The following is a 21756-nucleotide window of genomic DNA, read 5'->3' on the forward strand; positions in this document are numbered from 1 at the left end:
CCTGTTGTCTGCTCCCATGTATATATAGTCCATCGTTATATGCCTGAAGGGACCCATTGGCGGGGGTATGTGTCCTAAGGGGGCAGTAAAGTTTTTCCGCACATTGTTCATGATACACGTCACACCGGTTTAGAGCATGGTCCACCATGCTGGCCAGGTATGGGGACCACCACTCCTGGCGGATCTTATGGATAGTCTCAGCTCTGTTGGTGTGATCCAGACCATGATCTTCTTTAATCAGCAGCGGGAGAAAGCTGGCTGGGGCTATGCACAGCCCCTCTACGCTGCGCCACAACCCCGTTCCCGCATCCTTTTTTGCCCCTCTTTTTATCCAAGTGGTTATTTCAGCCACCCCTGCAGCATTTTGCAATTCCACAATATGGGCTACATTGTCCTGCTGTGGATGCCGCACCTGTCCCTCCCCTGGCTGAGTTAGAGCCATCATTTGAGCCGGCCCTACGGCAACACATGGACATACCCTTAGTAAAATGTGTAAAATATTAATTTTCTTTGGTATTGTTACCAACTTTGAACTTGGACTAGGAAAGGCTTCATGCTGTGGTCAAATTGTGTTTTCCAGGTAATAGCTCCCATCTGCAGGCATCTGTATGCAAAAAAAAAAAAAAAAAAACGGGCAGAAAAAACCTTCTGTTTCAGTGTGTTCAAACTTTTATTACTCAATACCAGTAGCACTTACAGTGACTCTGACTTCTGGGGAAAAAATGTCAGAGTGTCACCTTTCAAAAGATACCAAAACTTTGGGTATGCCTTGGATATGCGTGTTAGACTAATTTTACTGAAACTCAATGCTTTTTTTAAAAGTATTTTAATACAACTTCAGATGTAATTCCTGTGCATAATTCATGTAGTTATACAGCAAATATAAAATACTCACATAATAAAAATGTGTACATGAATGGCTCTTTATATTTCAAAGTTGTTGAACTGAACCTTTTGTGATGGATGCCTTATATCTATTTTGTGCTGTAGTGGTTTCACCTCAAAGAGAAGAGAACAAACCCATTAGATGGAGAAATGAAGGTGGCTATGACTTGGGATTGGTCTTGGAATCATATGTGCAATATTTCTTTTTACATTATGAGCTGAATTATTGCCAATTTTTATTTTTGTTCATATGACCAGAGTATATTGTTCCAGAAGAGTTCTGATTTCCCTAAATGGTTTTAGACACACATCTCTGTGATTGTTTTTTTTCTACAGAGGAGTTTTGCATGGGGTGCAGGAACAAAGATAATCGTGGTACAGTTCATTGCTTATTTTTCTCTGTTGTTTCCTCTGCTTTCAGCTCATTTAGAGTGATGGATGGTTTTTGTCTTAGCTCCTTTATCATTAGTCTTAGTCTTAGAGAATGTCTTGTGAAATCTTACATGGTACACCTGTTCTGAATGATTAGTTATAATTCCATGAACATTCCACATTAACAAACTAATTGTTTAATTGTTTAATTGACAGGAATGTTTAAGTTCTTTGCTATAGCTCTGTAGCCTTAGTTAAACTATGTTAAACATATACCATACCACAGTAATCATGGTTACTATAATATACCAAAAAATAAAAAGAATGTCTTCATGAGTTCTGCATCATCAATCAATTACAATATATGCTTAAAAGGGTGATTGTTTTGTGCATGCTTCTCCACATGTGTATGGACAGGCAGTGAACTTTTAATTACTTAATATTTTCCAAGGCACACTCACAGGCAACTCACACATAATAGTGAATGTATGGCAGTTAAACATGAATTTTCCTAAATGTACATGTAAGTCTATAGTGTTTTTCAGTGGTGTTACCATTGACCCACATGATGTTACAATTGTGCCACTTTGCAGTTACAGGTTTTTTTTTTGTACTTTTGGTTTCAGTGTAAATGTACAACACTCACTGATGATATGTGGATACTTGCCCTTGAAAAAGAAGTAAACATGCATTTTATTATGTGGGAAATATGAAATCGGCAATTTAAATCATCCTTGAGTAATTGAACTCAAACAAACAAACAAAATTTTCTGGTTCTCCGCTATTTGCGAGGGCCTTAAATATGTATAGTGCTATTTTAGATAAATGAAGACATAAAGCCCTGTAAATAACACCGAGTTACATATTGTATGGTACCGTTTAATAGCACAAAAAATCACTGAGCAAGTTTTTAAAATATGTTTTTAAACTTACTTTTCAGCTGGAAATGAATTAATGAACACTATATACTGGAATTATTATAGTGATAAACATGTGTGAATGTGTGGTTGAGACACCTGTTAAATGGGTAAAAGTAGCTTATGACAAAAAATGGAGAAGTCAATAAAGCCCATTTGTACCTGCCTGTATTATCCACTTTTGCCATCTGTGTCTGACCCAACAGACTAAGAAAAAGACTACATATCTGCAGGAGAGCAGAAAATTTGAATCCTGTCAAAGGACTGTATTCAGAGTTGAGTTATGAGCACAAAGGGATGAGTTAATACTGAAATTGTGCACATCAGTATTCAGACCTCAGACGTAACTATGGATTTAAGCGCTACTCAGACAGCTGTGAGTGAGATACGCATGAAGTCCATTTTCTTGTTTGATATTGGCTTGAATGAGGAGCGGTATATAGCCACTGTGTGACAGTTTGATGTAACCATAGTATGTCATCCTGAAATGTAAAAAATATGGAATGCCATTTTAGGCCAATATTAAATACATAAATATGACACTATTAATTATCCCTTTAAAGCCCACAGAGGACTTTGGAGGAGACAGCATCTTAATCAGTGACATCTCAATGACTAATTTTTTCATGGATACTTACAACTAAGTAAGGCATAAACATAATAGATGAGTACTGGACCCTGTCCAGGGTGTACCCCGCCTTGTGCCCCATGCTCCCTGGGATAGGCTCCAGGTTCCCCCATGACCCTAAAGGAAGGATAAGTGGTATAGAAGATGGATGGATGGATGGATGGATGAGTACTGGATCAGTTTATCCTTTAAATCACTGTCTTGTTTTATTTATAGAAAAGCAAACTGAATTAACCCTAACACTGGCATTTTTAAATAATTCAACAAAACAGAATAGTAAATTAAAGAGTGATAGAATAGCCTGCATCCTCTACACATTATGATTTTATGAATATGACTTGGTATCTAGTGGCGACATTAAAATTTGCACACAAAAAAGACTACCAGTACACAATAATAATAATAATAATAATAATTATTATTATTATTATTATTATTATAATATAGCTGCAAGCAGTAATACTGGGGTCAAGCCAATTATTGGCCCCATGAGCAGCAAAAGAAACTTTGTGACATGTCCTTGGTTAGAGTCCGATTAACAGTGTATGAGGAGTTAGAAAATGTAAACTTTCAATCATAAAAAAATATTATTTTAAAAATAACTAAAAATAGCCACTTCTTTAAAATTTACCAGTATATGGTGCTGTTCTGAAACTGCTCAGGTAGCATCTGGACATGATGGTTATCATGCGGTAAAGCGTTCAAGAGTTATAAGCGAAAAAAGCCATTTTTGCTTTCTCCTGACAAGTAGGGCCAGTGTACCAAAACTCTGCAGGTAACCTCATGGCGTAATAATGATGACACATACAAAGTTTCATCACAATTTCTCAAAGCGTTATGGAGATATAACCTTCATGTCCATTTTGGCGTGCTCTCCAGTTTGTTGTAGCACCATTCAAAAATGATATGGTTTATCAAAATTCTGTGAATAACTTTTTGTTGTAAGTGTCTCTATATGATGCGGACCAATTTTCGTGCAAATCGGACAAACAGCCTAGGACGAGTTCTAAAAAGTTTTTCAGAAAATTAAAAATGGCGGAAAAACCTTCATAATGGAAAATGATGGTTAAAACCCAACTTTACTTCTGAGAGACTCTGCCTCTCTAAGATACTCTTTTTATACCCAGTCACATTACTGACCTGTTGTCAATTTACCTTGTTAGTTGCAAAAGGAACTCTTGACTACAGTTTCCAGCAGCCACTGCATCAATGTCACATGACCACCTGCACCTGTATCACATTCCTGTTAGTGAGCACTCATGTATATAGCCACTGTTTGCACGACATTCCTTGTCTTACATTTGTCTTTCTTGTTGTGTTCATTAGTTTATGTTTATTCTTTGCCACAGTGTTTTGCCTCATAGTCATAGTGTCTATTGTAGTTGTTTTTTTCTTTATTAAATGTTTTATGAATTATGAAATTCTGCACCTGCATCCGTCTCAACTTCCAACTGTGACAAAAAGGGGTGAGTTGGGCTTAAGTCTGAGTCCTTAATGGCTGAATCCGAGTCGAGTCCGGCCGAGTCCAGAAAGTGATTACATTGAAAAGTAAATTGAAATTGCAATTGTAAACTGATGTTAAATGTAAAATTTAACCTACACAAACCAATGGAAACGTAAATGTAACAAAAATACCATTATTACATCTTGCCATTGCCATGTAATTTTTTTTATTTCATGTCATCAGCACCTCAACTAGTTTCCTATCAAAAAAAAAAAAAAAAGGGATACAGAGGTACATGTAGAATTTTTATTACAATTGTATGAGATTACAAAGGAATCATTATCATTGTCACACTATATTGTGTCCTCCAGTTCGAGTTGACATTTAAATAATTTCATGCCTCTCCCCCACAGTTATATACAGAGAGAGAGAGAGAGTATAGAGTAGAGTTACATTTAGCAGCATGTCGTAACAACAAGCTTCATGCTTTATTACTGCTTTTAATCTGTCTATGAATGACAACGAACTAATTTCTGAACACAGCTGTTCTTGTCATTTTTAATTCCTAAAATGAAGAAAAATCCCTACCAGTAGGGTTTATGATATTTACTACATTAAGAAGTACATTTCAGATTTTATGAGAAATTCAAGACTGGAATCACCAAATGCTACTGTTTAGGGGTGGGCAATATGACTACAGTCTTATTTCAGTATTATTCAGGTAAGAAGTACTATGGAAACTGAATAAAGCAATTAAATATAAAATAGACTTCACTATATGACACGTACAGTGATTCTTATTAAACTTAGTTATTCAGTCAAATGAGTGAGTAATTTTTCTCTTCGTCTTTTGTTGTTTTATTAACGTTAATGACAGACAGCAATAGGTTTATTAGACTGCTGTGACTTTAAGATCTAATGCAAAGATTTAATATACTGTATTGACACATCTCTGATTTTTTTCCCCAACTGTTTACATTCACTCAAGACATAACCGACTGTGTTTGCATGAATACTTGGCCAGACCTGCATTTTGACATGAGGTGTGTGTATTTATTTGACTCTCCAATGACCGGGCTTTCTCTGCGCGTGTTTCAATTGTATGCTCACAGAAAGCCCCTGGTCACGCAGGGAGGCATTCATTCATTTCTTGTTATCAGGGGTGATTCTGGGGTCTGTTGGGGCCCTAGGAAAACTTCTCAGGGGGTCCCTCCAGCCAGCATTCTTAATATTATGTTATAAATAATCTGATGCCAACCATAAATTTACACAATCTCAACTTTTGTATTTATTTCAATTGTTCACATTAGTACAATTTTCAAACTATAAATCCAAGAACAATAAAACAAACTTAAATAAATAACTCCAGGTCAAAATACCATTAAGAATTGTAAATAAAAATATATATATATATTTTTTAAAAAATACAAATTTATAGAATGATAAAACATTGCAAAACACTTAAACAATATAAACATGGTACAAAGTATATATCTAAAAACTGATTTTTTATTTATTTTATTTTTTTTGAAAAAGTTTTCTTAGGGAACTAAACCCACATTATAAGGCCAGTGCTCATCAATACCATTTAAGCATTGATTCTACAAATACTGCTTATGGGCCTTGGCTAGGGCAAATGCTGCCACTATGTCCTCTATATCTAATTAACAGCATTAAGTTATTTTACTCTTATACTTAAACAATCATCATTATCTGATCCACTTACCTTGCTTTCTTTTTTCCTCTTTCTTTTTTACACTTCCTGACAGAAAAGTCCTCTTCATTTTCCTTCATTGATTGTTGTTTTCTGAAAATATTACCACCTAAAAGTCGATGGGAATGAAATGTGGTTCCTTCAAGGAGGATTTCTGACGGTCATGTCTTTGCAGGTTGTTCATTGTCACTGCAGTTGCCACACTTTGATACATTGCTGTGGAGTAAAGTTTGTCATAGTGTGCCGCCAAGCATGCAGCCTGTGCACAGAAACACCAGGACACTCCTCATGCAACGGCCGCTCAGGTGTTGAAAGGACCGCTCTGCTTCAGCACTGCGAGTGTTTTGGACAGCACAGATGCAAATGGCTATGAGGCGGGGCTGCAGAAACAGACACGGCTGGCAGCCAATGAGGGTCACGGCAATTAGTCACCCTTTGGCAGATGCCGGGAGAATATAAAAGGGCCACGGCAGCAAACAGATGAGAGACGGGTCTCCGATGCTAGTCGTATTGATCTATATTTCCTTTTGCATTATAGAGGCTGACGGGGAAGATGACGGCTCAGACGAAGATGCTCCCTGGCTCCGCTGCCGATTCCAGCCTCCAGCACCACGCTCACTAGGTCCTGCCCTGAGTCTCCGTCAGCCAGTACGCTGCTCCTCACTACTGGAAGACCGTGCCACCCATTGTCCTCACACCAAGACCTCATGCCCACACCTTTTCTCTTCCCTGCACACATTAAAATAAACGCACCCCCTATTTCGCATCTACTCTGCCTGCCATGTGTCTATGTTCGTCCCGCTACAGCTGTTAGTAGCCACAACAGCTATATTCCTTGGTCGTACCCATTGTTATGAATGACTAAGGGAATTTGGCCTATGTGTTACCTCATATTTATACCCCTGTGAAACAGGAAGTTGAACAATTTCCTGTTCCTAGTCAATAGCACAAAAAGTTCCTAGTACTAACAAAATGTAAATATCAATGGGAATATACTTCAAATACAAGCCCTATTCCAAATAGTTGAGACAGTATGGAAAATGCTAATAAAAACAAAGATGAGTGACTTGTAAATTTACTTTGGCTTATATTTAAACAAAAAAATGTATCAAGACAAGGTATTTGATGTTTTACCCAATCAACTGTATAGTTTTTTGAAGGCAAACCTTTATGTTGAAATTGATGCATGCAACACGTTCCAAAAAAATTGGGAAAGAGGAAATTTAGTACTAATAGCAATGTGGCAAGTTGAAATAAGAAGGTGATGTGAAACAGGTGAGACAATTGTCTAATCATAGTATATTTGTAGCCTCCAAAAAAGGTCTAGTCCTTCAAGCACAAGGATGGATTAAGGCTAACCAATCTGCCAAAAGATGTGTCATAACTGAATAATCCAACACTTTGAGAACAACATTCCCCAAAGATAAATCGGTAGGATTTGGGGCATTTCACCTTCTACAGTGCACAATATAATTAAAAGATTCAAGTAATCTGGTCAAATCTCTGTGCATAAAGGGCAAGGCCGAAAACCAGTTCTGAATGCGCATTATCTCTGATCCCTCAGACATCACTGTCTTAAAAACCTTCATTAGTCTGTAATGGATACCCTGACATGGGCTCGGGAATACTTTGGTAAACCTTTGCCAGTCAACACCAATCGCCACTGCATCCACAGATGCAATTTAAGGCTTAACAATGCAAAGCAGAAGCCATACATCAACACTGTCCAGAAGCGCCACCGACTTCTCTGGGTTTGGTCTCATCTGAGATGGACAGTAGCATACTGGAATCGTGTTTTGTGGTCCGATGAGTCAACATTTAAAATAGTTTTTGGATAAAACAGCCATCATGTTCTCCGGGCCAAAGAGGAAATGGACCGTCCAAGCTGTTATCCAAAATCCATACCATCTGTCATGGTATGGGGGTGTGTCAGTGCCCATGACATGGGTAACTTGCACATCTATGAGGGCGCCATTAATGCAGAAAGATATGTACACATTTTGGAGCAACATATGCTGCCATCCTGAGCAGGACAACGCCAACCCACATTCTGCCTGGATTACAAGCACATGGTTGCGTAAGCAGTGCTCGCATGGCCTGCCTACAGTCCTGAACTGTCTCCGACTGAATATGTGTGGTACATTATGAAAAGCAAAATAAGTCAACAAAGGCCCTGTACAGTTGCACAGTTTGAATTTTCAGATGACTCTTTTTGTTTGTCTTTTGCCATTTTCCATACTATCCCCACTTTTTTCAGAATTGGGGTTGTATATTATTCTCATAAGAATTCGTAGGGGTGCCAATAATTGTGGCACACATATGTTTAACAAAGATATATTTTTTTGGATAAACCTGTGTTGTGTTTGCAATTATTTTATATCCATGAGAGTAGAGTATTTTTGTGATTTTTTTTAACAAAATAAAATTAAAATAAAAGGTTAAAAAAATAACGACAATTTTTCACAGCCTTCTTTGCTCATATTTACCAAGGGTGCCAATATAGTGGAGGGCCCTGTAGTTCAGTTTTGCTGTGCCTGATTCAGTGATGCAAAAAAATTTACTTGTTGACATTTGTATGAAACTACAATGCAGCTGATCTAATTCCTTCAAAATGAGATTTTTTTTCATGTTTCTTTAAATGTGATTTATTACCTTTATTTCATAAGGTTGTGGACAATATGGCATGACCTGGAGAAACAAAAAGTGATATTTTTTTTCTAGATTAAAGGAAACTAGATCACCCTAAACATGTGAAGACATGCTCCTTATGCCACTTGCTCCCAGTCATAAAAAACTAAATGTGAGAGCGTAATAATTAGTGATCATTTATTGTAGAGTGCCTTCCTGATATTCACATTTGACTGTGAACCCAATTAGGACCACAGTACAAGATTGTTGACTCAGTCAGGGGAGGACACAAGTAAATTTAATTTATATAGCACATTTAAACACAGCAAAGCTGACCAAAGTGCTGAACATAGTAGGTAACAGGAATGATGCCGAACATCTTTCTTTCACTGAGTTGATACTTGTATAGGCCTCAAGCATAGAGATGCTTATTCAAAGACACATGCAGTATTTACCACTTGTGAAATAGTGGAATCTACTCTACTCTAATATGTATTGTTAAAGTGCATGTGTTCTCCACCTGGGAACAAAATAATCTACCAATAAAAGCTAGATTTTAGCAAAAATCATTAACGCACCATCTGTGGAGTCAGCAGACAGACAAATGTCAGGTTGGCGAACACTAACTGCAGTCCCCCAAACCCCATGACCTTTAAAAGGCAATTTCACGTTTATTCTGATGCAAGGGATTTTTGGTTGGTGATATCACCGGCCAGCCCATTTGAGCAGCCGGTGGCCTTTGCCCTTTATACATTCTAATTAGCACTGAGATTGTATGCCTGAGCTTGAGGAACCGACTTTCCACGGCTCTGCTTGTGATGCCAAGGGGGCATCCGCATGCACTATAATAAATTAATAAAAGGACAGTCTGCTTATTTCAAAGTCAGGAAATATATTTTTGGTAAAAGTAAGGTATTTTCATGATTTGCACACAAAAAAAAGCTTCATATAAGCTAGGAACTCAAACCAGGCATGTATCTGAAGCTTTTGTTCAACACAGCTCAGGCATCGCAGCTATGCTTCCAATTTAGCAAGCATTTTAATCCACAGCTGTGTTAGACTGGCGGCTGATCTACAGTGTATTCCTGTCTCACACACAGTTTTCCAAGAATAGGCTCTGGATCCACCATGACCCTGACCAGGATAAAGCCCTTATTGTATTAAGTATTTGAATGGTAGTAATACTCATGCATAACCTGATAAAAATGATGCATAGACTGTATATTAAAATGTGTCTCATACCACATTTTTATTGAGCTGTGTTGCAATTACAGCTGGCCCAACTGGCTCTATCTGCCATGATTCATTGACACCATTGTACATTTATCCATTAGTATTCTTGATAAAAATGAAGCATGTGTGGTGTGGATTGAATGGACAGTCACTTTGCGAATGTGAATTTAGTGCAATGCCACAGATCTGCAGGTCTGGTTCACAATTCTAACACTGCACAAAATGTCACTATATGATATTTCCTGAATAGAAAGTATGGAAGTACTTTTTGTTAAAAAAAAAAAAAAAAAAAAAAAAAAAAAAAAAAAAAGCAACATGTTCCTTTAAGCTTTTGGAATATGCTAATTGCTCATAGAATTATATTGTAAATATGGTGAATTTTGGCCAAAATTAAAAGCATTTCTAAGTAACATGAACTTAATAACTGTTAAACACAAGTTCAAGTTCACTGCACAGAAAAATCAAGTTGTCCAAACTAATTTTTGTTCAATATTTAAAAGCATTGGGTCAACAACGAAAATTGTGGCAACATTTTGCATGAATCTTTTTGAGTTAAAGTGCACCTATTATACTTTTGCAGATATTACCATTCATGTAGTGTGTTATATAGCTGTAAAAAAAATATTTTAAAAAAGTCTGCAAAGTTGCAAAAATCAAAGTGCTTGACAAATGGAGTTATTGACTACCAAAAGAAAGAACCAATTCTGAACAGCTGAAACAAGTTGTCATTAATTCCAGACATACTTCCTGTACAAACCTACGTAGGTTTGTAACATAAAACCTGCCTATGGTCTTCTTTGGCTGTTTGTGACCAGCCCTCAAACACCACTGTTCCAGTTGCCCTGAAAGAGTTAGGTTCCTGTTATTGCCATTTCTAGAAGATGTTGTTTTCTGCACTGCCAAAGCAAAACCATTTTGCAAAAATTGCCAAAGGACAAGGATGTAAAGTATCAGTGGTTAGAGTTCATTTTTAAAATGATACCACACCAGTTCTACTCCGGCCTTCGTTTGTGTTACATTTACATTTGTTTTCCCGTCATTTCACTGACAACTGCTTCACCAATCTAGCTGAAGTCAACGCAGGATTTGCAAAATGATTATTCATTAAAGATGCTGCTGTACCCACTTGGACCATCTTGCACCTCTGGATCACAACCTGTAAGTATGATTAATTACTTATGTATATATTTTCTAACATGTGTTCCAAATTCATAGTTGGGTGTTGTGTACATGTACAGCCAGTGCACAGCTGTTAGCCTATTAGCTGTCAGCCTCTGCTAACTGGCTAACTCACATTATTGTCAAATTACATCAGTACCACTGTACCACTGACAAATGTCCTGTTCTCATCGGGCTTGCGGAGTTGATCTTCCGATGCATCACTATCAAACTTGGGCTCAAATTATAAGGTAAAACCGGTGACATTGTTACTGAGCTGAAATTTAGGTGTGGAAAGGGGCGTTTCCTTTCCGACACGTGCTATAAGCAGTAGACCAATCACAACAGACTGGGACATCTGACCAATCAGAGCAGATTAGGCCCTCTGAAAGGAGGAGTTTAGAGTGAACAGATCCTTGAGCAAGATGTTTGTGACACTGAGAAAAAGAGGTGATACTTCAATGTAAATTATGAGAAAATTATTTTTTTATAATAAAAAATTTGTTTTTTATAATGTTTTGATTCATGATTCATGTAAACCTATTGTATGAGACCTCTAACACAAAATTAGGCACTTTTATATAGCATAATAGGTGCACTTTAAACCAACTCAACGAACAATGAACAATTTTTGCATCTCTGTGCAAAAGTTTTAGGCACCTTATTTTATTTTATTTTTTTGTATAAACTTTGTTGTAGATATTTTTTATTTAGCAACTTCTACATTATCAAGTCAGTACAAAAACATTTTAGATTCCCAAACATTAGTTTTCTACAACACCATTCCAAAAAAGATGGGACACTGTAAAATGTAAATGAATGTAAATAAAAACAGAATGCAATGATTTGCAAATCTCATAAACCCACATATTATTCACAATAGAACATAAAATAATAAAACATATCAAATGTTTAAACTAAGTAAATGTACCATTTTCAGGAAAAAAAAATAAGGTAATTTTTAATTTTATGGCTGTAAAACGACTCAAAAAATTTAGGACTGTCATATCACAGACAACCAATGACTCCATTTCCCAGATTGCACCACCTACTACAAACATGGCCAAAGACGACTATACTTCCCACACACACAGGTTCACCTTCCCCAGAGTTCTAATCACACACACCTGTTGCCAATCTTACACTCACTCACTCCACGCTATATAAGAGACATTTTGAACACTATGTATTTGTGAAGTATACAATCAGTTGTCTTGTTCTCTGTCTATAGCAAACAGTGATATCGAGTTTGTTTTCCTAGTTTTGACTTTGCTCTCGTTTACTACCTCATTTCTCTGCCTAGCCTTGTTTTGACAGTTTGCTTGATTGCCTAACCTCTGCTTGTTTAAAGTTGTGGATTTTTGCATTACGCTTTGGACTTGTTGTTTTTGTATTAAACTACCTAACCTGCACTTTCTTCTGTCTGCGCCTACTTTACATGACAGAATACTTTGGAAGCAGCAGGTACGCTGGAGTGGTGACAAGCCGTCAATGCCCACAGACAGCCCATGGGCGAACAGCACCGACAGCTCACCTATCTGACCGGGCAAGTCACTCGTCTTTCCTTAAGTATGCTGGTCGTCATGCCAACTCACACCCTGTTTTCTCCGATACCAGCGCGGGAAAGGTATGCCGGTGATCCAGTGCTATGCAAGGGTTTTCTTCTGCAATGCTCCTTGTTGTTCGGCAGCTATGCAGCATGTCGGAAGCATGCAAGATCACCTACTTTGTGGAGCTCTTAACCAGCAACGGTCTCATCTGGGCAATGGTGGTGTGGGAACGAGGCGGCTAGCCCACCTCCTCTTATGAACAGTTTATGGCACTATTCTAGCATGTCTTCAATCACACTCCTGATAACAAGTAAATGGGAGAGGAGCTCCTGACTATTTCTCAAGGCTTATAACATGTTGCAGAATGTGCACTCGAGTTCCGGACCATTGCTGCAAGGAGTGAGTGGAAAGAACCATCTCTAAAGACTGTGTTTCACAATGGACTTTACCTGGAAGTGGTGACGGAGCTGGCCTGCCACGATGATCAACTCACCCTCGACTTGCTCATCGACCTGGCCATTCGATTTGATCAACTCCTTTCACAGCGCTACATGCCACTGCAGGGCCCATGCAGTTTGGCCCCACGTGGCTCAGCGAGGAGGAGAGAGAGAGGTGCCGTCGAGAGTTTCACTGCTTTTACTGCAGAAAAAATGACTATCTCATCTGGCAGTGCTCTCTCAAGTCTCGTCAGGACACCAGGGACAACGGGGGGCCCCAGACCCTATGCCCAAAGGGTGAGTCCATTCCAGTTAATCTCTCACCAAGCCTTCGTTCTACCAGTTATGGTCAAAAACTCTGGGGTGTCTTCTATTCTCGCAAGACTGATCGACTCTGGAGTGGCAGGGAACTTCATCTATCAAAACACAGTGAACCAGTTCAACATTCCCATTCAACAACGTCCCTTAATGCAGCCACATAAGATTCAACCATTGATGGAGCTCCAATTGGGGAAGGGATGATCTCACAGTCACAGAGCCCCTTTCTCTCCAGATCAGTGCACCCCATCAAGAAACCATCGTTCTCTATGTCACCATCTCTGCCAGACATCCTATCATCCGAGGTCACTCATGGTTGGAGTTACACAATCCTCGATGGACGGGCAAACAAATCACACACTGGTCTCCTTACTGCCATGCACACTGTCTTCAAGCTCCAGTCATCCCACTGGCGGCCACATCGAACGTCCTAACCAACCTGCTCCAGTTCACGTTCCACCTGAGTATCGTGAGCTTGAGTAGGTATTCAGCAAGGGGAATGCAAGTGGACTACTACCACACTGCGCGAGCAGCTGCCCGGAACCAGTCCACCTTGGGGGAAGGTGTATCACAGACAGAACAGCGAGCCATGGAGGAATATATTCAGCAGGCACTCCAACAAGGGTACATTAGCCCCTCTACATCCCCTGCTTCAGCTGGTTTCTTTTTTGTGGAGAAGAAGGGAGGTGGCCTCAGGCCATGCATAGATTACCAGGGACTCGACCAATGTTCTGTCATGTACCGCTCTCCTCTGCCACTTGTGCCTGCAGCCCTCCAACAACTAAGATCAGTGACCATCTTCACAAAACTGGACCTTCGCAGTGCTTACATCCTGGTCCGTATCCGAGAGGGAGATGAGTGGAAAACAGCCTTCAGTACCACCTCAGGCCACTATGAGTACCTGGTCATGCCATATGTGCTTTCTAGTGCCCCGTCAGTGTTCCAGTGTCTCATTAAGAATGTCTAAGAGACCTGCTGGGGACCTGGTGGAGAGACGTGTCATCACCTACACCGATGACATTTTGATATACTGTCCCCCATGTACATCAGGTCTTACAAAATTCTCCTTCAGCACCAGCTCTACATCAAAGTAGAAAAGTGTGGGTTCCATCAGCACACCATCTCCTTCTTGGGCTACATCATCAGCACTGAGGGAGTCACCATGGACCAAGGCAAAGTGCAAGCATTGGTGGATTGGCCCAGTCCACAAACTCTCAAGGATTTAGAGCGATTAATGAGCTTTGCCAATGTCTACTGGTGTTTTATCAGAGAGTTCAGCTCCATAGCACACCCGTTAATGTCCCTGCTACAAAGGCAAGCTAAAGAGGCTAACCTGGACCACAGCCACCCAAGAAGCACTAAATCAACTCTGTGAGAGTCATCCTCTCACAGAGGTTCAGCGACAAGCCAAAGCTTCACCTTGTGGCCTTCTTCTTCAAGAAATTGTCCCCAGCAGAACGAAACTTTGATGGGGGTAACAGAACTCTTAGTGGTCAAACTAGCCCTGGAGGAATGGCGACATTGGCTGGAGGGAGCTATGCACCCTGTCATCATTTTCACAGACCAGAAACTTGAGTATCTCCGTACAGCCAAGCGTTTGACACCTCGTTAAGCCCGTTAGTCCCTCTTCAATTCAATTAAATTCAATTTTATTTGTATAGCACTTTTTACAATAGACATTGTCTCAACGCAGCTTTACAGAAATATCAACACGGTATACAGATATCAAAGGTGCGAATTTATCCCAACTGAGCAAGCCACTGAGCGGCGACGGTGGCAAGGAAAAACTCCCTAAGATGTTTTAAGAGGAAGAAACCTTGAGAGGAACCAGACTCAGAAGGGAACCCATCCTCATCTGGGTAACAACAGATAATGTGAAAAAGTTCATTATTGACTTATAAGAAGTCTGTATGGCCTTAGGAGCAGCCGTAGTCCCAGCAGTCTGGAATTGGAGAAGATTTGAGCTCCATCCAGAGGCAGAAAGGATCTGGATCTCTAGTATCTCCATAAAATCGCGTGTAGCTCGGCAGAAGGAGAGAGGGAGTGAAAAGATTATTAGGACTGGGAATTAGTATAATAGAAAGTAAACACTGAGACTGTGCCTGAGTCCCGAACACAAATAGGAAGACTGTTCCATAACAGTGGGGCTCTATAAGCGAAAGCTCTCCCCCCTGCTGTAGCCTTCACTATTCGAGGTACCGTCAAATAGCCTGCATCTTTTGATCTAAGTAGGCATGGCGGATCATAGAAAACCAAAAGGTCGCTTAGATATTGTGGCACGAGACCGTTTAGTGCTTTATAGGCTAATAAAAGTATTTTATAGTTAATGCGGGATTCCACTGGGAGCCAATGCAGTTTTGATAATATTGATGTGATATGGTCGTATCTTCTAGTTCTAGTTAGGACTCTAGCAGCTGCATTCTGGACTAACTGGAGTTTGTTTATATTCCTACTGGAACATCCAGACAGTAAGGCATTACAGTAATCTAATCTAGAGGTGACGAATGCATGAACTAGTATTTCTGCATCATGTAGTGACAATATTTTTCTTATCTTAGAAATATTTCTGAGATGAAAGAAGGCTATCCTAGTAATAATATCTACATGAGCATAGAATAAATAACAGCATCAAATGATAGGCTGGAGTCAATAATCACTCCAAGGTCTTTAACTGCTGTACATGTTGAAACAGAAAGTCCATCCAGAGTAACCATGTGATCAGAAAGATTATTTCTAGCTACACATGATCCTAATAATAGTATTTCTGTTTTATCAGAATTAAGTAAAAGGAAGTTAGTTAACATCCAAAGACAGAACCCTGTGGAACTCCAAAGGTAACCGCAAGGAAAATAGTATGATCTATAGTATCAAAAGCTCTTCTTCTTACGATTCCAGTACACCTTGTCCTAAAGACCTGGGTCAAAGAATACCAAAGCCAATACCCTCTCCCATCTACACAGCACAGGAGTTTGAGACATCCACAGTGAATACATTCTACCACCTTCCTGTGTAGTCAGCTCCATAGAATGGGAATTGGATCAAACCCTTTCATGCATCCCAAGATCACAAATCCCAGCAGCATGTCCACCAAGGAAGCAGTTTGCTCCTGAGCAGCACTGGCTGGAGCTCATTTCCTGGACCCACACGGCAGTCGCCACTGTTCACTCAGGTACTCAACGCACCTACCAACTGTTTTGAGAGAAGTACTGGTGACCCAACATGCTAAGAGAGGTGCATAGTGTAGTGTCCTCCTGCGATGTGTGCCTAGTCTAAGGTTCCTTGAACACTGCCTGTGGGCAAGCTCCAGCCTCTACCCATACCAGAATGCCCATGATCTCACCTCTCCATCAATTTCATCACTGACCTACCAGAGTCTCAAGGTAATACAACCAACTTAGTGGCTGCTGATCGATTCTCAAAGTCACTGCATCTCAATCCACTGCCGACCATCCCATTGGCATTTGCAATGGCCAAATTGCTGTTCCAGCACGTATTCCAGTACTTTGTGATACCAGAGGAAATCGTCAGTGAATGGGGGCCGCAATTCACATCTAGAATCTGGTCCAGTTTCATGGAGAAGATGGGTATCACCATTAATCTAACCTCAGGCTACCACCCCAAGCAAATGGTCAAGTGGAACAAGCCAATCAGGAGATGGGAAGGTTTCTCCAGACATTCTGTGCATCAAACCTAGAGGATTGGTCCAGATTTCTCCCTTGGGCTGAGTATGCTTAGAACTCCCTACATCACTCAGCAACACATATCACCCCATTCCAGTTTGTCTTGGGCTACCAGCCACCTCCGTTCTCATGGAATGCCAACACCACCGACTCCCCGTCCATTCACCAGTGGTTCCAAAGGAGTGAACAAGTTTGGGAGAGCACACTCAATGGCTAGTGCAAGCTACGCACACCTGGAAGCAAAAGGCTGATTGTCAGAGCAGTGAACACGTTAGTAGCAGCCAGGAGTCAGAGTGTGGCGCTCAACCTAAGATCTCAAACAACCATACCCATGTAAAAAAAACTCGGCCAAAGATATATCAGACCCTTTAAAATCATCAAGCAGATCAATGAGGTCACAGACAAGCTGTACCTACACAGACACAGCTTCATAGCTCCATCATTAAATGTCTCTTTCCTCAAACCCATCATCCCCAGTCCAATAGTTTCATAAGTACCACTCGACTCCCTACCTGATCTCTTGGACATCGACAGCCTGCCAGCCTACCTCGTAAAGAACATCCTTAACTCCAGACACAGCTGGGGCAAGCTAGAGTACCTCGTCAAATGGGAGGGTTATGGGCCAGAAGAACTGTGTTGGGTTCCTTCTCAGAACATTCTAGACCCAAGTCTATGCAGTGATTTTCATGCCCTACATCCAGAATGTCCAGGACCACGACCCTGGGGCAGAACCAGAAAGAACTCTGCTCCTGGAGTGAGCCATTCAGGGGGGTTGGGGTTTGGCTCAGCACTGTCATATCACAGCAAACCAACGAATCCATTTCCCAGAATGCACCACCAACTACAAACATGGCCGAAGAGGACTACACTTCAGACACACACCTTCACCTTCCCCGGAGTTCTAATCACACACACACCTGTTGCCAATCACCCCCTCACTCACTCCACACTATATAAGAGTCATTTTGAACACTATGTATTTGCAAAGTATACGCTCAGTTGATGTGTGCTCTGTCTATACCAAGCCGTGATATCGTGTTTGTTTCCTGGTTTTGACTTTTCTCTAATTTGCTACCTCGTTTCTATGCCTAGCCTTGTTTTGACTGTTAGCCTGACCCCTGCTCATTTAAAGTTGTGGATTTTTGCATTACCCTTTGGACTACTTGTTTTTGTATTAGACTACCTAACCTGCACTTGCTTCTGTCCATGCCTCCTTTTTTGTGACAAGGACAGGGGCAACAAAAGGCTAGAAATGTAAGTGGTACAGAACAAAAGACTGAGCAATTTGCAATTTCTGATTTAAGATTCAGACTCAAATTAATTACATATCATTTAAGTATCATGTCAAAACTTGTTTGGTTCGAGTAATGTCAACTAACCTGTAAATATGAATGATTATGATGATTATATTTAAGACTACATGAATGCAAAATGTCGGCAAAGCCACGATACACTGAACCCTGCTATGGCATTTAACCGCGAGACATAGCCCCAAACAGCATCTTTAACAGTAACAAATTATATGCTTTGTTATGTCTTCAGTAAACAAGAAAAACAAAAAGGATATTCCTTCAGGAAACTTTTATAAAAATGCTCGTAACCAACATGATAAATAAACACGAACATGTGCAGCATTCTCTCACTCTACTCTCATCTTACTTCATCACCTAACTACCTTATGGAACTGAGTGCCATCTAGTGGTGTATTAATGTAAAGACATCACACTTTGCAACAAAAGAATAATGTATTTTTACATTACTCATTGTGAAAATCACAAAGAGTAATTTTCATAATACAGAATAAAATGGAACGCTATTAAAATTGATCAGATTAATGGTTGGTATCATCTCCTCCAATAAGCTCCATAGAACATTAACATTAATTAATTTAGTGGTTGTCTAGTTCTCTTTGTACTACAGCAACATTGTAGGGCAAACTTACCAGAATCTGATGTTTCTTTAGCTCACCAGCAGAATTCTGAGTTAGCATATAATTACCTGTTCTCACAAAACATTAGATGTGTAGAGTACCTGGTCTAGCAGTTAGTAGCAGACTTATGAAAAGCTAGCTAATTAGCAACACAGCAACAAAACAGGCAAAACAGAGTAATCATATCATCATGAAGCAAAAATACCCACAGAGTTTGGGTTATATAGAAAATAAATTTGTAATGATAACAACACTGACCTTGTTCATGAAAAATGTGCTTTGTGTTTCTGAAATTTGTCATCAGTTAAGCCATGAGGACGTGTCCAGGATTGTGAAGTGGATGGAGGAATTCAGATGAATGTGTAGAGAAATTAAGTTGTCAAAGAAATTGAATTAAGTTACAAGAAAAAAATGTTCTCTATGATGTCTTAATCACAGAGTTTAAGCTAGTGTTACTCATGATAGTGGGTTAAGACAATAATTGTCATTTCTGTCATCAGGACTGAATAAAAAGACAATTACAAACAAAAAAATCAGACAATATAATATAACCTGACTTTCGTTTCCTCTCCGAATCAATTAAATTCATTAATCCTATTATAATAAAGTAATTATTTAATCTTATTTAAAATTTAGATTAATAAATAATCTTATTTATATTACAGGTGTACAGAGAAGAAAAAATAAATACATTTAGCACTGTGTTAACACATTTTATCCACATTCCAGTCTATAAATATTATTTTGTATCAGCCACCTCAAAAAATATATTTAATATAATATTTTAAAAAATAATATTTTTGATTGGGATAATCAGCAATTACTTATTGGAGCAAACAAACTGGAAACGAAGGTTGCCTTTTAACCCTTTAACCTTCTATGTATTATTCAGTTCGGCTAAGGCTGCCTTAATCTTGCGATAATGGGACAGGGAAAATTCATGGCTTCTTAGACCTCATCTCAGAGTGTGTCTGAAAAGTCACTCATCAAGCAAGTAGAGAGCCACGTGAAATGATTTGCCTCTGTGTGCATTTAGCCATGGGTTTGTCTGGATCAAAAGCCATTACCAGTGCCAAGGCTGAACAACAGCATCATATAAGGAGAAGTGACAGTGTTTTCCCCAGGGGAAGGTTGACAATGAAGGACACGTAACAAATAGGGAGGGTGCCACTAGTGGTGTGTGGAAAGGATGTGGAAAGTCCTTTTGTCTAACACATTATATTGGGGAACTGCAATTCTTCGAACACATGTAGGGATAGGGGAGACAATGTTATTAGCACAATATTAGCTATTCTGTACAAACATATGCATGTACTATTGGGCTACCCTGCTAGGACAGGACACCAAAAGAACAGGGAAATGCCATCTGCTTAATCATCTCAGTAAAACTTAGTTATAATTTAAATTAGTTAAGTTGTCAAAATGTAGATTGCTACAAGATGTAGATGGCTGAGGAAGGTTGTGTTTTTGACTTGTGCTAAACTTGTGTGTAAAATGATTTGCTAGGTAGTTCTTCAGATTACTGAAAATATCTCCACGTTGTGACTTTTGTATGTATAGCACTAACGGGGCAATGGCTTCTAGTCAATATATCTCAGTACAATGTACTGTAGCATAAAAACAAGATATATTTTACAAACTAATACAAATGCAATACAATCAATATACAAAATTTTTCCAATGTTATTTTCTAATATATTTATATTATTATGAATGATAATGTGAAAGTGAAAGTCGTCTGTGATTTTTTTCTTAAACTCAGGGCCTCACAGAACTTATAGCAAGTAATTAGCATGTAGTTGCTTTTAGCATTTTGTTGTTTATGTTTTATTTTTGAAGACACATTTCCAGTTGATTTGATATTCCATTTGATTTAGCCCATTGAATACGAAATCAAGCTTTAGTTTGTTTACATGAGCAACTAAGAGATACTACAAAAATCTATTTGTGTATAATAAAGTTTGGTGTTAGAGAACACAAAATATTTGTTATTTCTTTACTTAAAATATTTTAAATATTTCAAATGTTTCGGGCTCATGGTGGCTTAATGGTTAGCACATTCGCCTCACACTGCCAGGGTTGGGGGTTTGATTCCCTGATGCTGCCCTGTGTGTGTGGAGTTTGCATGTTCTCCCTGGGGGTTTCCTCCGGGTACTCTGGTTTCCTCCCCCAGTCAAAAGACATGCATGGTAGGTTGATTGCCATGTCCAAAGTGTCCAAAGTGTCTGCAGTGTATGAATTGGTGTGTGAATGTGTATATGATTGTGCCCTGTGACAGATTGGCATCCTGTCTAGGATGTACCCCACCTTGTGCCCGATGCTCCTTGGGATAGGCTCTAGGTTCCCTGCGACACTGAAGGATAAGCGTTATAGAAATGGATGGATGGATGGCTTTAAAATATTTCATCAAATGTTTCAGACACTTTGCCAATTATATCAGATTTTGCAACACACCTGGAAAGATAATACACAGGTAAAGAAACAGGTAATATTAGCTATCTATGCTAATGATCTTGGATTATCTCTAACATAAGATGCATAGAATCAAAATGTAACTTTATTGCATTTGGGAAAAGTACAAGTACATGTTACCTAAAGTAAGTACCTGTGGCTATTCAGTTGATGGTCGATCTTGACTAGTTACAGTCATGGACTTGTCTGGCACAGTATAATCTCTTATACAATGTAATTACTAATGACAGAATGGTGGTATTTTCTTTGAATGGTGAATATGAAGCAACAAAACTTCTGCAACTGCTCCACTGGGTGTTTTGTAAGATCTCAGAATGCCTGTTCTTGCAAACTGCAGTAAATGCAAACTTGGTGACAGGAAGCATACTGTATCATTTATGCCACTAATGA

The sequence above is a fragment of the Ictalurus punctatus genome, chromosome 11 (assembly GCF_001660625.3).
Source record: "Ictalurus punctatus breed USDA103 chromosome 11, Coco_2.0, whole genome shotgun sequence".
NCBI lineage: Eukaryota > Metazoa > Chordata > Actinopteri > Siluriformes > Ictaluridae > Ictalurus > Ictalurus punctatus.